This window comes from Muntiacus reevesi, chromosome 5 (assembly GCF_963930625.1).
Source record: "Muntiacus reevesi chromosome 5, mMunRee1.1, whole genome shotgun sequence".
NCBI lineage: Eukaryota > Metazoa > Chordata > Mammalia > Artiodactyla > Cervidae > Muntiacus > Muntiacus reevesi.
In genome coordinates this window covers 90,678,447-90,695,547 of record NC_089253.1, presented here as the reverse complement: position 1 = coordinate 90,695,547, position 17,101 = coordinate 90,678,447, and the positions used below count along the sequence as shown (strand labels likewise).

At 42.5% G+C, this 17,101-nt stretch overlaps 1 protein-coding gene and 1 long non-coding RNA gene across 4 annotated transcripts in view; one reads left to right on the top strand and one right to left on the bottom strand.

The window, feature by feature from the left end:
- Positions 1-17,101, top strand: part of CA6 (carbonic anhydrase 6) — a 165,008-nt gene that overhangs the window by 82,781 nt on the left and 65,126 nt on the right. The window lies entirely within an intron of this gene.
- LOC136169693 (uncharacterized) lies at positions 10,667-15,395 on the bottom strand. The gene is made up of 3 exons (XR_010663428.1): positions 15,229-15,395; positions 12,991-13,099; positions 10,667-11,299 (listed from the first exon to the last, which is right to left on the bottom strand). It is a non-coding gene; the product is annotated as an uncharacterized lncRNA (long non-coding RNA).

Genomic DNA, 17,101 nt, shown 5'->3' with positions numbered 1-17,101 from the left:
GAATAAAACTGCCATATGGGGAGGAGCCAAGATGGCGGAGGAGTAGGACGGGGAGACCACTTTCTCTCCTACGAATTCATCAAAAGAGTAACTGAACGCAGACCAAACGTCACAAAACAACTTCTGATCGCTAGCTGAGGTCATCAGGCGCTCAGAAAAGCAGCCCATTGTCTTCGTAAGGAGGTAGGACAAAGTATAAAAGATAAAAGGAGAGACAAAAGAGCTAAGGATGGAGATCCGTCTCGGGAAGGGAGTCTTAATAGAGGAAGTTTCCAGATACCAGGAAACCCTCGCACTGGCGGGTCTGGGGGAAGTGTTTGAATCTCGGAGGGCAACCTGACTGGGAGGGGAACAATAAATAAAACCCACAGATTACGAGCCTAAAAGCAACTCCCAGCAGAAAAGTACCCCAGACACCCGCATCCGCCACCAGCAAGTGGGGGCAGAACGGAGAGGAGCGGGCGGCGTTGCTTAGGGTAAGGACCGGGCCTGAGTGCCCTGAGGACAATCGGAGGGAGCTCTTGTGAGTTACCAACTTAAACTGTGGGATAGCAAAAGAGAAAGAGAAAATTAACCGGCCCGAACACACTGCCGGAGAACAAAGGGACTGAGCAAATCCAGAGAAGAGCTCGCAGGCTGCGGACCGGCCCAACCCTGCCGGAGGCTGGAGGCAGGGGGGAGGGGAAGGGGGCAGGCTCGGCCCCAAGGACCGCATCCCTTGCCGCACTGCAAACAGGCCTCCAGTTTCTAATCAAAGACCTTCTGAGATTCTGGATGGTTGGCATCTGCCGGGAGGGTCGCAGCGAGACACAGGGCGCAGGTACCCGACCGGCGCGGGCGGGGACTAGGGCTGGGGATGTGGAGGGCAGAAGGCACGCCGCACCCGGGGAGAGTGCGCCGTCAAGCTTCTGGCGGCCTGAACCGCTCTGATGGGGAAGGCACAAAAAGCAGGCGCAGCTTTTTATTCCACGCTTTGTGGAACACCCAAGGGCTGGAACCGCGCGCAGCGCAGGGCACGCTCCATATAGAACAGCCAGGAGCCTGAGCAGCATAGAGGGGAAAGCAGCACCAGGCCCTCCCCGCAGCGCCAGGGAACTAGCAACCTGATTAAGAGACCACCTCCTCCTGCCTGTGTCAGGGCGGAAATTAGCCACTGAAGAGACCGGCAGACAGAAGCCAAATAAACAAAGGGAACCGCTTCAGAAGGGACTGGTGCAACAGATTAAAATCCCTGTAGAAAACACCGACTACACCGGAAGGGGCCTGTAGATATTGAGAAGTGTAAGCTGGAACGAGGAGCTATCTGAAACTGAACCGAACCCACACTGACCGCAACAGCTCCAGAGAAATTCCTAGATATATTTTTACTTTTTTTTTTTTTAAGTAAGAAAAAAAAAATTTTTTTTTAATTTTTTCTCTTTTATTTTCTTTTAAAATTCCCTATTACTCCCCCATTACTCCTTAACGTTCATTTTCATAGATTTTTACCATTTTTTTAATTAGGAAAAAATTTTTTTTCTTTTTTTTTCCTGTTTCTCTTCTATTTTCTATTTTTCTTTTTCTCTTATCTCCTTTTAAAGTCCTCTATTACTCCTCTACTACTCCTTAATTTTCATCTTCATTACACTATAACCTTACCAAAAAAAAAGAGAGAGAAACCCTATTTTTAAACCGAACTTCATATATATTTCTAAAATTTTTTTGTGTGTGTTTTGGTCTTTGTTTTTAATATAGTATTTTTAAGAGTCTAACCTCTACTCTAGATTTTTAATCTTTGTTTTTCAGTATATGATTCAAATTGTAGACATTTAAGAATCCAATATTCAGTTCCCATTTTTATTCAGGAGTGTGTCGATTATTCTCTCCCAATCTTGACTCTCTGTTTTCTACCTCAGAACACCTCTATTTCCTCCTTTCCCCTTCTCTTCCCAATCCAATTCTGTGAATCTTTGTGGGTGTCTGGACTACAGAGAACACTCTGGGAACGGACAACTGCGTAGATCTGTCTCTCTCCTCTTGAGTCCCCCTTTTTCTCCTCCTGCTCATCTCTATCTCTCTCCTCCCTCTCCTCTTCTTCATGTAACTCTGTGAACCTCTCTGGGTGTCCCTAACGGGGGGAGAATCTTTTTGCCATTAACCTAGAAGCTTTATTATCAGTGCTGTATAGTCGGAGAAGTCCTGAGACTACTGGACAAATAAAACTGAAATCCAGAGGCAGGAGACTTAAGCCCCAAACCTAAGAACACTAGAAAACTCCTGACTACATGGAACTTTAAGTAATAAGAGACTGTCCAAAAGCCTCCATACCTATCCTGAAACCAACAACCACCCAAGAGCCAGTAAGTTTTAGAGCAAGACATACCAAGCAAATTCTCCAGCAACGCAGGAACATAGCCCTGAACGTCAACATACAGGCTGCCCAAGGTCACACCTAACACATAGACCTATCTCAAAACTCATTACTGGGCACTCCATTGCTCTCCAGAGAGAAGAAATCAACTTCCATACACCAGAACACTGATGCAAGCTTCCCTAACCAGGAAACCTTGACAAGCCAATCATCCAACCCCACCCACTGGGTAAAACCTCCACAATAAAAAGGCACCACAGACCTCCAGAATACAGAAAGCCCACTCCAGACACAGCAATCTAAACAAGATGAAAAGGCAGAGAAATACCCAACAGGTAAAGGAACATGAAAAATGCCCACCAAGTCAAACAAAAGAGGAGGAGATAGGGAATCTACCTGAAAAAGAATTTAGAATAATGATAATAAAAATGATCCAAAATCTTGAAAACAAAATGGAGTTACAGATAAATAGCCTGGAGATAAAAATGGAAAAGATGCAAGAAATGTTCAATAAAGACATAGAAGAAATAAAAAAGAGTCAATTAAAAATGAATAATGCAATAAATGAGATCAAAAACACTCTGGAGGGAACCAAGAGTAGAACAACGGAGACAGAAGATAGGATAAGTGAGGTGGAAGATAAAATGGTAGAAATAAATGAAGCAGAGAGGAGAAAAGAAAAAAGGATCAAAAAAAATGAGGACAACCTCAGGGACCTCTGGGACAATGTGAAACACCCCAGCATTTGAATCATAGGAGTCCCAGAAGAAGAAGACAAAAATAAAGGCCACGAGAAAATACTCGAGGAGATAATAGCTGAAAACTTCCCTAAAATGAGGAAGGAAATAGCCACCCAAATTCAAGAAACCCAGAGAGTCCCAAACAGGATAAACCCAAGGCGAAACACCCCAGGACACATATTAATCAAATTAACAAATATCAAACACAAAGAACAAATATTAAAAGCAGCAAGGGAGAAACAACAAATAACACACAAAGGGATTCCCATAAGGATAACAGCTGATCTATCAATAGAAACCCTCCAGGCCAGAAGGGAATGGCAGGACATACTGAAAGTAATGAAAGAGAATAACCTACAACCTAGATTACTGTACCCAGCAAGGATCTCATTCAGATATGAAGGAGAATTCAAAAGCTTTACAGACAAGCAAAAGCTGAGAGAATTCAGCACCACCAAACCAGCTCTTCAACAAACGCTAAAGGATCTTCTCTAGACAGGAAATGCAGAAAGGTTGTATAAACGTGAACCCAAAACAACAAAGTAAATGGCAACGGGACCACACCTATCAATAATTACCTTAAATGTAAATGGGTTGAATGCCCCAACCAAAAGACAAAGATTGGCTGAATGGATACAAAAACAAGATCCCTATATATGCTGTCTACAAGAGACCCACCTCAAATCAAGAGACACATACAGACTAAAAGTGAAGGGCTGGAAAAAACTATTTCACGCAAACGAAGACCAAAAGAAAGCAGGAGTCGCAATACTCATATCAGATAAAATAGACTTTCAAATAAAGGATGTGAAAAGAGACGAAGAAGGACACTACATAATGATCAAAGGATCAATCCAAGAAGAGGATATAACAATTATAAATATATATGCACCCAACATAGGAGCACCACAATATGTATGGCAAATGCTAACGAGTATGAAAGAGGAAATTAATAGTAACACAATAATAGTGGGAGACTTTAATACCCCACTCACAACTATGGATAGATCAACTAAGCAGAAAATTAACAAGGAAACACAAACCTTAAATAACACGATGGACCAGCTAGACCTAATTGATATCTATAGGACATTTCACCCCAAAACAATCAACTTCACCTTTTTCTCAAGTGCACACGGAACCTTCTCCAGACTAGATCACATCCTGGGCCATAAATCTGGTCTTGGAAAATTCAAAAAAATTGAAATCATTCCAGTCATCTTTTCTGACCACAGTGCAGTAAGATTAGATCTCAATTACAGGAAAAAAAATTGCTAAAAATTCAAACATATGGAGGCTAAATAACACGCTTCTGAATAACCAACAAATCATAGAAGAAATCAAAAAAGAAATCAAAATATGCATAGAAATGAATGAAAATGAAAACACAACAACCCAAAACCTATGGGGCACTGTAAAAGCAGTGCTAAGGGGAAGGTTCATAGCATTACAGGCTTACATCAAGAAACAAAAAAAAAATCGGGTGGAGAGGGAGGTGGGAGGGGGGACCGGGATGGGGAATTCGTGTAACTCTATGGCTAATTCATATCAATGTATGACAAAACCCACTGAAAAAAATAAAAATAAAAAAAGAAACAAACAAAAAAAAAGCCAAATAAATAACCTAACTCTACACCTAAAGCAATTAGAGAAGGAAGAAATGAAGAACCCCAGGGTTAGCAGAAGGAAAGAAATCTTAAAAATTAGGGCAGAAATAAATGCAAAAGAAACTAAAGAGACCATAGCAAAAATCAACAAAGCTAAAAGCTGGTTTTTTTGAAAAAATAAACAAAATTGACAAACTATTAGCAAGACTCATTAAGAAACAAAGAGAGAAGAACCAAATTAACAAAATTAGAAATTAAAATGGTGAGATCACAACAGACAACATTGAAATACAAAGGATCATAAGAGACTACTATCAGCAGCTCTATGCCAATAAAATGGACAACTTGGATGAAATGGACAAATTCTTAGAAAAGTATAACTTTCCAAAACTGAACCAGGAAGAAATAGAAGATCTTAACAGACCCATCACAAGCAAGGAAATAGAAACTGTAATCAGAAATCTTCCAGCAAACAAAAGCCCAGGACCAGATGGCTTCACAGCTGAATTCTACCAAAAATTTAGAGAAGAGCTAACACCTATCTTACTCAAACTCTTCCAGAAAATTGCAGAAGAAGGTAAACTTCCAAACTCATTCTATGAGGCCACCATCACCCTAATTCCAAAACCAGACAAAGATGCCACAAAAAAAGAAAACTACAGGCCAAAAATCCTTAGATTGAACATAGATGCAAAAATCCTTAACAAAATTCTAGCAAACAGAATCCAATAACATATTTAAAAAATCATACACCATGACCAAGTGGGCTTTATCCCAGGAATGCAAGGATTCTTTAATATCCGCAAATCAATCAATGTAATACACCACATTAACAAATTGAAAAATAAAAACCATATGATTATCTCAATAGACGCACACCCATTTATGATTAAAACTCTCCAGAAAGCAGGAATAGAAGGAACATACCTCAACATAATAAAAGCTATATATGACAAACCCACAGCAAGCATCACCCTCAATGGTGAAAAATTGAAAGCATTCCCCCTGAAATCAGGAACAAGACAAGGGTGCCCACTGTCACCACTACTATTCAACATAGTGTTGGAAGTTTTGGCCACAGCAATCAAAGCAGAAAAAGAAGTAAAAGGAATCCAGATAGGAAAAGAAGAAGTGAAACTCTCGCTGTTTGCAGATGACATGATCCTCTACATAGAAAACCCTAAAGACTCTTCCAGAAAATTACTAGAGCTAATCAATGAATACAGTAAAGTTGCAGGGTATAAAATTAACACACAGAAATCCCTTGCATTCCTATATACTAACAATGAAAAAACAGAAAGAGAAATTAAGGAAACAATACCATTCACCATTGCAACAAAAAGATTAAAATACTTAGGAGTATATCTACCTAAAGAAACAAAAGACCTATACATAGAAAACTATAAAACACTGATGAAAGAAATCAAAGAGGACACAAACAGATGGAGAAACATACCGTGTTCATGGATTGGAAGAATCAATATTGTCAAAATGGCTATACTACCCAAAGCAATCTATGGACTCAATGCAATCCCTATCAAGCTACCAACGGTATTTTTCACAGAACTAGAACAAATAATTTCACAATTTGTATGGAAATACAAAAACCTCGAATAGCCAAAGTAATCTTGAGAAAGAAGAATGGAACTGGAGGAATCAACCTGCCTGACTTCAGACTCTACTACAAAGCCACAGTCATCAAGAGAGTATGGTACTGGCACAAAGACAGAAATATAGATCAATGGAACAAAATAGAAAGCCCAGAGATAAATCCACAAACCTATGGACACCTTATCTTCGACAAAGGAGGCAAGGATATACAATGGAAAAAAGACAACCTCTTTAACAAGTGGTGCTGGGAAAACTGGTCAACCACTTGTAAAAGAATGCAACTAGAACACTTTCTAACACCATACACAAAAATAAACTCAAAATGGATTAAAGATCTAAATGTAAGACCAGAAACTATAAAACTCCTAGAGGAGAACTTAGGCGAAACACTCTCCGACTTAAATCTCAGCAAGATCCTCTATGACCCACCTCCCAGAATATTGGAAATAAAAGCAAAAATAAACAAATGGGACCTAATGAAACTTAAAAGCTTTTGCACAACAAAGGACACTATAAGTAAGGTGAAAAGACAGCCCTCAGATTGGGAGAAAACAATAGCAAACGAAGCAACAGACAAAGGATTAATCTCAAAAATATACAAGCAACTCCTGCAGCTCAATTCCAGAAAAATAAATGACCCAATCAAAAAATGGGCCAAAGAACTAAACAGACATTTCTCCAAAGAAGACATACAGATGGCTAACACACACATGACAAGATGCTCAACATCACTCATTATCAGAGAAATGCAAATCAAAACCACAATGAGTTACCATTACACGCCAGCCAGGATGGCTGCTATCCAAAAGTCTACAAGCAATAAATGCTGGAGAGGGTGTGGAGAAAAGGGAACCCTCTTACACTGTTGGTGGGAATGCAAACTAGTATAGCCACTATGGAGAACAGTGTGGAGATTTCTTTAAAAACTGGAAATAGAACTGCCATATGACCCAGCAATCCCACTTCTGGGCATACACACTGAGGAAACCAGATCTGAAAAAGACACGTACACCCCAATGTTCATTGCAGCACTGTTTATTATAGCCAGGACATGGAAGCAACCTAGATGACCATCAGCAGACGAATGAATAAGGAAGCTCTGGTACATATACACCATGGAATATTACTCAGCCATTAAAAAGAATTCATTTGAATCAGTTCTAATGAGATGGATGAAACTGGAGCCCATTATACAGAGTGAAGTAAGCCAGAAAGATAAAGAACATTGCAACATACTAATACATATGTATGGAATTTAGAAAGATGGTAATGATAACCCTACATGCAAAACAGAAAAAGAGACACAGAAGTACATAACAGACTTTTGAACTCTGTGGGAGAAGGTGAGGGTGGGATGTTTCAAAAGAACAACATGTATATTATCTATAGTGAAACAGATCACCAGCCCAGGTGGGATGCATGAGACAAGTGCTCGGGCCTGGTGCACTGGGAAGACCCAGAGGAATCAGGTGGAGAGGGAGGTGGGAGGGGGGATCGGGATGGGGGATACATGTAACTCCATGGCTGATTCATGTCAATGTATGACATAACCCACTGAAATGTTGTGAAGTAATTAGCCTCCAACTAATAAAAAAAAACAAAAAACTGCCATATGACCCAGCAATCCCACTACTGGGCATATACCCTGAGAAAATCATAACTGAGAAAGACACATGTACCTCAATGTTCATTGCAGCACTATTTACAATAGCCATGACATGGAAGCAACCTAGATGTCCACCAACAGATGAGTTGTGGTATGTACATACAATGGAATATTACTCAGCCATAAAAAAGAACGATTTTGAGTCTGTTCTAGAGATGTGGATGAAGCTAGAGCCTGTTATGCTGGGTGAAGTAAGTCAGAAAGAGAAAGCCAAATTAACACATATATATGGAATCTAGAAAAATGGTACTGATGAACCTATTTGCACAAAAGATACAAACGTAGAGAATGGACTTGTGGACACAGCAGGGGAAGGAGAGGGTAGGTTGAATTGAGAAAGTAGTATTGATATACATATACTGCTGCTGCTGCTGCTAAGTCGCCTCAGTCGTGTCCGACCCTGTGCGACCCCATAGATGCCAGCCCACCAGGATCTGCCATCCCTGGGATTCTCCAGGCAAGAACGCTGGAGTGGGTTGCCATTTCCTTCTCCAACGCATGAAAGTGAAAAGTGAAAGTGAAGTCGCTCAGTCGTGTCTGACTCTTCACGATCCTGTGGACTGCAGCCTACCAGACTCCTCTGTCCATGGGATTTCCCAGGCAAGAGTCCTGGACTAGGGTGCCTTTTCCTTCTCCATATACTATCATGTGTAAAATAGATGGCTGATAGGAGGCTGCTGTATAGTGCAGGGAGCCCAGTCTGGTGCTCTGTGATGATCTAGAGGGGTAGGGTGGGAGATGAGAGGGAGGCTCAGGAGGGAGGGGATATATGCGTAATTACGGCTGATTTGTGTTGTATAGAAGAGGATGGCACAGAATTATAAAGCAGTTATCCTCCAATTAAAAAATAAATAAATAAAAATAGAGAATTCAACCACTTATATCCCAAAATCACTGTGGATGTTGACTGCAGACACAAAATTAAAAGATGCTTGCTCCTTGGAAGGAAAGCTATGACAGACCTAGACAGCATATAAAAAGCAGAGACATCACTTTGCCAACAAAGGCCCATATAGTCAAAGCTTTGATTTTTCCAGTAGTCCTGTACAGATGTGAGAGTTGTACTGTAAAAAAAGGTTGAGTGCCAGAGAAATGATGCTTTTGACTTGTGGTGCTGAAGAAGACTCTTGAGAGTCCCTTGGACAGTAAGGGGGTCAAACTAGTCAATTCTAAAGGAAATCAACCCTGAACATTCATTGGAAGGACCGATGCTGAAGCTGAAGCTCCAATACATTGGCCACCTGATACATTGAGCTGATACATCGGAAAAGACCCTGACACTGGGAAGGATTGAGGGCAGGAGGAGAAGGGGATGACACAGGATGAGATGGCTGGATGGCATCAACAACTCAATGGATATGAGTTTAGGCTAGGTCTGGGAGACAGTAAAGGACAGGGGAACCTAGCGTGCTGCAATCCATGTGGTCACAAAGAGTCAGACATGACTTAGCGACTGAACAACAGAAGTATTTGCAGTCACTACCATAATCTAATTTTAAAATATTTATTACTTTGTCAGCAAAGGTCTGTCTAGTCAAGGCTGTGGTTTTTCCAGTGGTCATGTATGGATGTGAGAGTTGGACTATAAAGAAAGCTGAGCACCGAAGAATTGATGCTTTTGAACTGTGGTGTTGGAGAAGACTCTTGAGAGTCCTTTGGACTACAGGAAGATCCAACCAGTTCATCCTCAAAGAGATCAGTCCTTGGTGTTCGTTGGTAGGACTGATTTTGAAGTTGAAACTCCAATACTTTGGCCACCTGATGCAAAGAACTGACTCATTGGAAAAGACTCTGATGCTGGGAAAGATTGAGGACAGGAGGAGAAGGGGACGACAGATGATGAGATGGTTGGAGGGCATCACTGACTCAGTGGACATGGGTTTGGGTGGACTCCGGGAGTTGGTGATGGACAGGGAGGCCTGGCGTGCTGCAGTCCATGGGGTCGCAAAGAGTCGGACATGACTGAGCAACTGAACTGACCTGAATCTCCTCAATTAAAGAAACCAACCCGGTAGCAGATAATCCCCATCCTCCCCAGCCCTAAGCAACCTATTTTCTATTCTCTGTCTCTGACAAAATTTGCTCATTCTGGATGTTTCATACACATAACATCATATAATATGTGACATTTTATGTCTAGCTTCTTTTACTTGTCATTATCTTTTCAAAGTTCATCCATGTTTTAGTATATGTCAATACTTAATTTATTTTTCATTGTAAAATAATAATCTACTCTATGGATATGCCACATTTTTTACTTATCCATTTAACAGTTGGTAGACATTTGGGTTATTTCTTCTTTCGGGCTGTTATGATTAATGCTTGTATGACCTTTCACATACTTGCTTTTGTGTGGACATCTTTTCATTTCTCTTGGGTGTAAACCTAGAAGTGAAATTCTTAGGCCATATTCATCAAAAATATGAATGTGACCTTCACTTACACATTTATATAGGAGTTCCCTCCTCCTACAAATGGACAGACATCTTTTTGAACATATTGTAAAATGTTAGGTGAACTGATGCAGGCTGTGAAAGAATTCACAAAAATATTAACAAGGGAAAAAAAGAGAGTTTTTTAATTCTCTTTCCAAGGGAGGGAAGGAGCCAGAGGCATCGAGCAGCCCTGAAGAATGAGGGGTTGAGTCTTTTATTAGGTTTTAAAGGACAAGGAGCAGGAATGAAGGGGTGGGTTCTTGTCTATTTTGGTCCCCAGTTGTATCCAGGCTGGCATTCCTCTATAGAATGTGGTTCTTCTGAGAATAGACTTGTTGTCTTCAGTCATTTTCCAGTTCTTGGATGTCTGAAAGAGACTTGATACTGGCCTTTGACAGGCATTACTCTATTTTGAACAATGTTAGATGGGTTTCCATTTCCCCTCTCTGAATATTAACTCATTCTTAAGTTTATGTGTAACCCAGTTGGCCCATTTATTGGGAATTGTAGTAGCGGTCATATCTTCTATAACTTCTTCCTGATGAATGGGGGTGTAGAACTCTCCCTACCTGGTGGGGGTCATGTAGGTCATTTTGGGTTGAATGATACTCTCCCCGGGAAAAAGGGAAAAGTATAGAGAAAAAGTACAGAAGGAGAAATAAGAAAACAAGGAGTATGACAGCCCATTCAAGCATATTAATTGTGAGTTGTGCTCACAGTTTGGTGGTCTGAGTTCTGGTAAGTCTGTAGTCTTGTGTCAGATAACTGCTGACAGGAGTAGAGGGCCTGTGTTGAGGGTCCCACTGGGGATCAGCAGGCTTGAGTCGTGGCAGATGGATCCAGGATGGGTGTCCTGAGAGCTTGTCTGCTGTCAGAGTTCTGAGTAGTACCTGAAATGGACCATTATACGGGAGTAGGAAGGGTATGGTATGTCTGGGGTGGTCCTTTTTCAGGATCCAGTCCCCAGTTGTAGGATGTAGATAGTGGCAAGTCCTGAGGTTGGGGTAGGTATTTATTAGCATGGGTTTGTAAAGACTGCAGGTCAGTTTTAAGGCTGGAAGGTAAGAGTCCAGAGGAGGCGGCTTTGTGGCAAAAAATGGAGCTGGGCATCCTTACATGAGTTCAAAGGGGTAGAGGTATAAAGGGGCCTCAGAATAACCTGGAGTTGGAAAAGGGCCTAGGGGAGGAGTTCTAGTCAGCTCTGATTATGTTCCAAGGCAAACTTGGAGGAGTGAGCCTTTTCTTTTTTTTTTTTTTTTTTTTTTTTAAGATTGAGGATGCCAGGCTGCATGTAATGTATATTTAATACCTAAACTTGAGACACCTGTTGGGTAATTTAAGAGGTGAAAACTGGGCCATTGCCATTCTGAAGAGAGGTGGGAAGAATGAATCTAGGGATTTTCTTGAAGAAGAACCCGAGTTACTTCAGAGGCCCTTTCAGGTGTGGTGGGGAAGGTCAATCCACCTAGAGAAAGTGTCTGTAAGTGTTAACAGCTATTTGCATTTTTAATGAATGGGCATATGGGTGAAATCTAATTGCCACTCCTGGCCTGGCAGCTGTCCCCTTAATTGGTGGGTTGGTTAGATGATGTCGTTGGGGGTTTATTTGCTTGCAAATAAGACAGAGCGTGGTGATCTTTTAGGGCCAATTCTACATTAGTGGAATAGAGAAGAGGGGTTAAGAGAAGCTTTAAGGGCAGTGAGGGGTTTGAGTCCCCTAAGAACTTCCCATCTGGGGACTTTCCTGGTGGTTCAGTGGTTAAGAATCTGCCTTTCAATGCACAGGATGCAACTTAAATCCCTGGTCCAAGAACTAAGATCCCACATGCCGAGGGGCAACTAAACCTGTGCGTCACAACTACTGAGCCCACGTGCTGCAGCTACTGGAACCCATGTGCCCTAGAACCCATGCTATGTAACAAGAGAAGCCACCACATTAAGATGCCCATGCACTACAAGTAGAGAGTAGCCTCCACTCCCTGCAACTAGAAAAAGCCCACATTCAGCAATGAAAACCCAGCACAACCAAAAATAAACAATAAATAAATCTTAAAAAAAAAAAAAAAGAAGACCCAGCACAGCCGAAAAAAAAAAAAAAAAGGAAAGAAAAATATAGAACTTCCAGTTTTATAGGATATTGGGAGTGGTGGGGAAAGTGAGAGAGGGGTCTCTCGTGAAAGTGACAGGAGTTAGGTGAGAGACCCTCCCGGTGTATCAACGTCACACAGCATTGAGGGAATCTGTATTTCTGGTGGGAGATTGGAGGGCTGAGCATCAGCGGGAAGGTCTCCTAAGACGCGGAGGAAGGAGGCTTGTGGCTGGAGAATTAGTTGAGTCCCTAGTTTGGTCATAAGGTCCCTGCCTAGGAGAAAGATGGGACAATTGGGAAGGACAAGGAAAGAATGAGAGATCTGATCTCCCAGTGAGCATGGTAAGTCAGAGGTTTGGAGCATGGGATGAGGTTTGCCTTCCATGCCAACAATGGTGATGGGTGAGGAAATCAAGGGGCCCAAAAATTCGAGAAGAGAAGCTTCCCTTAACCTCTCTTCTTCAGTACTGATTAAGAAACTGATTTTCTTACCTGCTATGGATAGAGTTACCCAAGGCTCGGCTGCATCAATCTTATGTCGTGGAGCCAGGTCCTAGGTCAGGGCCGTCAGTCTGGAGACTGTAGACGTCCTTGAAGATTTCTGGGGATGGAAGGAATCCTTTCAGGAGGGTTCCCTGGCTCTGGAAGGGGGTTCTGTTCCCTCTTATCAAGGAGTGGGCAATCCTGCTTCCAGTGCCCTGTTAGTTCACAAAGGGGGCACAGTCCTGGAGGTACATTTTCCTGGGAAAATCTCCACTCCAGGGCCTCGTTGTTTGCAGCTGAAGCAGGAGCCAGCACTGGGGCCCAGTTGGTGTTTTCCTTGTTGGTTGAGGGGACTCGGGTATGTATGATTCCAAAAGTTAGCCACTCAGTTGTGTCTGACTCTTTGTGACCCCATGAACTGTAGCCCACTAGCCGCTTCTGTCCATGGGATTCTCTAGGCAAGAACACTGGAATGGGTTGCCATGCCCTTCAAAGGGCACCTCTGATTGTGGAGGCAATTGTTTGAAAGATTGTTTCTGCTCTTGAGACCATCGTGGACCTTGCTCCCTCTTTTTCTCTCATCCATTCTCATCTTGGTTATCAAAGCCCTTAAAGATCAGGTTGGTTAGTTCAGGTTGGGAAGTCTGAGGGCCCTTCTCTGATTTCTGGAGTTTGTGACAGATATCAGGGGCTGACTGGGAGATGAAATGCATCACCAAGATTGTCTTGCCTCTTCAGAGGTTAAATCTAAATTGGTGAAAAGGCATAAAGCCTCTGAAAGTTATGACAGGAAAAGACCGGGATTTTCCTTTGTGCCTGTGTCATTTCTTTAATTTCGTCATTGTTTATGGCCTTGGTGGTGGCCCTTTTCATGCCTTCAATGAAGCAAGTAAGCATATGGTCCTATCGATGTCTTTCTTGGGATCCTTCCTGATAGTTCCAACTGGGGCCATTGTCAGGGAGCACTGTGGGTTCGGGTGCATAAGCGTTGGGTTGGTGCCCATTAAGTTTGTCCACAAATTCCTGAGCTTTAGTTCAGGTTCTAGGTCTTTCTATGGTATTCGTGCAAGTGGAGAAAATGATATATAAGTCAAGTCAAGAAAGGTCTTAAAGTAAGATATTCAAATTCTTTAGTAAATTTGGTGGAATCTTCTGAGAAATGGCCTAGTTTGAGGTCAGTGAGGGACAACTCAGACACATAAAAATGAACAGAAATGCAAAAGATTCCCTCAGAACCAGCCGGTTCATGTAAGGGCCACTGGTGGGCTGCTGGCTCCAGAGAAGCCTGAAGGGAACATCCAGACTGGGTGTGATGAAGGCGAGAAGGAGAACTAGAGGCCAGCAGAGGAGAGGCTGGTGATAGGGAAGGAGAGGGTGCTGGGGGTCCAGGAGGGGAATCCTGGCCGAAAGAAGGAGATTCAGTGAGGTGAAGGGGAGGAGGAGGATGTGGCTAAGTGGGGAGTTAAGGAGGGCAGGAGTGGAAATAGGGAGATGCTCAGGATCTGAGAAAGGGAGAAGTGAGTGAAGTGAAGTTGCTCAGTCGTGCCCAACTCTTTGTGACCCCATGGACTGTAGTCTGCCTGGCTCCTCCGTCCATGGGATTTCCCAGGCAAGAACACTGGAGTGGGTTGCCATTTAGGGAGAAGTGAGATAGGCATTAATAATAGCATACAGCAAGAGGACCACACTTGGGGTCTTGGGGGAGTTGAAAGAAGGCCTGGATATAAGGAATTTCAGACCATTTGCCAAGGCAGTGACAGTAAAGATCAAGTTGGAGAATAGCATCATAGTTGAGAGAGCCAACCTTGCTCCAGACCTCTTTGACACCCAATTTATATCAAGGCCAAGCTGTGTTGTAGAAGAAGACCATTTGTTTGGGTCTGAGGTCATCTAATTTGAGATCTTTCCAATGTTTGAGGAAAATATCCCAAGGGGAGTCTTTCACCACAGCAGATTGACAGTTGCACATAATGACAATTTAGGAAGAAGTGTAAAGAGAAAATTTTGAGGACAGAAGCCATTATGGGAGTCCTGGAGTTCAGAAGGAGCGTCTCCTACAAGGATTCATCCTGGAGTCAAGTGGCCCTGACTCTGAGATGATGAATCAAGGACAAGAGGAAGATGAACAGGAGTCGTCCCCCAAAGCCAAATTCCAACCTAGGTGGTGATAGATCCAACGTTGGACTTTTTGCCACCTTGATTCTGCCACTATTTTCCCAAGAAAACCCTGTCGAAGGAATAACTTACAGTTTGATGGATGTCTTGCTGGATGATGAAGAAGTCTGAGCTGGAGGTTGAGGTGAAAGGAATTTGGATAGTGACGATTTTCCATACAGCTCACCAAAAATCTTAGATTGTGAGAGAATTTGCAGAGGTATTAACAAGGAGAGAAAAAAAGAGCTTTTTATTCTCTTTCCAAAGGAGGAAAGGGGCCAGATGCATAGAGTGGTATTGGCCCTGAAGGGTGAGGCGTTCAGTTTTTTACTGAGTTTTAAAGGGCAAGGGGCAGGAAAGAGGGGGTGGATTCATGTCTATTTTGGTCCCCAATTGTACCCAGGCTGGCTGTGGCTCTATAGGATGTGGTTCTTCTGAGAATAGACTTCTTGTCTTCAATCATTTTCAGTCCCTGGATGTGTGGAAGGGACTTGATACTGGCCTTTGACAGGCATTACCCTGTTTTGAACAATGTTAGAGAAGTTTACATTAAGTAGCTTACTTTTATTTTTTTTACACTTAAAAACATACTCTGAAGATCTTTTCATATCACTAAGTATTCCCAACCTATAATCTCAAAAACAAATGAGTGTTTTGGGCAAAATACCACCTAAGTCCAGAAAACAATATTTAGGAGGTGGAATTGTCGGCAGTTCCCCAGTTGCCCCCACACCAAACTTTCCTGATGTTATTTTGATAATAAAGTCAAACAAAACACCACTGTTTGTTTTTGTGGAATGATGCATAATATTAAAATATTTTTTATAACTTATTTATTTATTTTTGGTTGCACTAGGTGTTTGTTGCTGTGAGAGGTCCCTCTCTAGTTGCGGTGCGTGGCCTTCTCATTGCAGTGGCTTCTCTCGTTGCGGAGCACGGACTCTAGGCTCATGGGCCTCAGTAGTTGTGGTGCATGGTCTTTAGTTTTCTGTAGCATATGGAATCTTCCCAGAGCAGGGATCGAACCAGTGTCCCCTACATTGGCAGGGGGATTCTTATCCACTGTACCACCAGGCAAGTCCTTAAAATATTAATAAAGCACTAATAAGGAATCATGAAAAGTGAAAGTGGCTCAGTCATATCTGACTCCTTGCGACCCCACGGACTGTACAGTCCATGGAATTCTCCAGGCCAGAATACTGGAGTGGATAGCCTTTCCCTTCTCCAGGGGATCTTCCCAATCCAGGGATCAAATGCAGGTCTCCTGCATTGCAGATGGATTCTTTACCTGCTGAACCACCAGGGAGCAGTAATTCCTTTTTGTTGGAAGTTTGGGTCACGTAGATGCCTTCAGCCCAGGATCCCTTCCCCAGCAAAGGCCCTGATGAGTGTAGGGTGTTTTTCTTCTGCAAGGAGCAGCTATTGTGCAGCCAATAGGGGCAGGGAGTGCTCCTGGGGTTCCACACTGTCCTCAGCTCCTCTGTGACCTGCTGACCCTCCAAGTGTTTTGAGGGCTCTGAACTGGCAGCAGCAGATTTCCTGAGGAAGAGTTTAGTGATTTTTTAATTCAATTTTCAAACACTGTGGGTATAAAAAGGACTAACACCAAATACAGAAAATACGTTGTGGTTTAGTTGCAAGTTCTGCCCAAATCTTTATGATCCCATGGACTATAGCCCGCCAGGTTCCTCTGTCCGTGGGATTTTCCAGGCAAAAATACTGGAGTGGGTTGCCATTTCCTTCCCCAAGGGAATCTTTCTGACCCAGGCATTGAACTCAAGGCTCCTGCATCTCCTGCATTGGCAGGGAGATTCTTTACCATTCTTTACCACTGTGCTACCTGAGAAGCCCCTAGAGAAAATATACCTAAAATGAAATTATTGGTTTAGAAATGATTAAAAATTAAAACAGTCCACTGGGACTTGATCCAGGACACAAGAGGCACATACCTGAAAACCACCGTGTC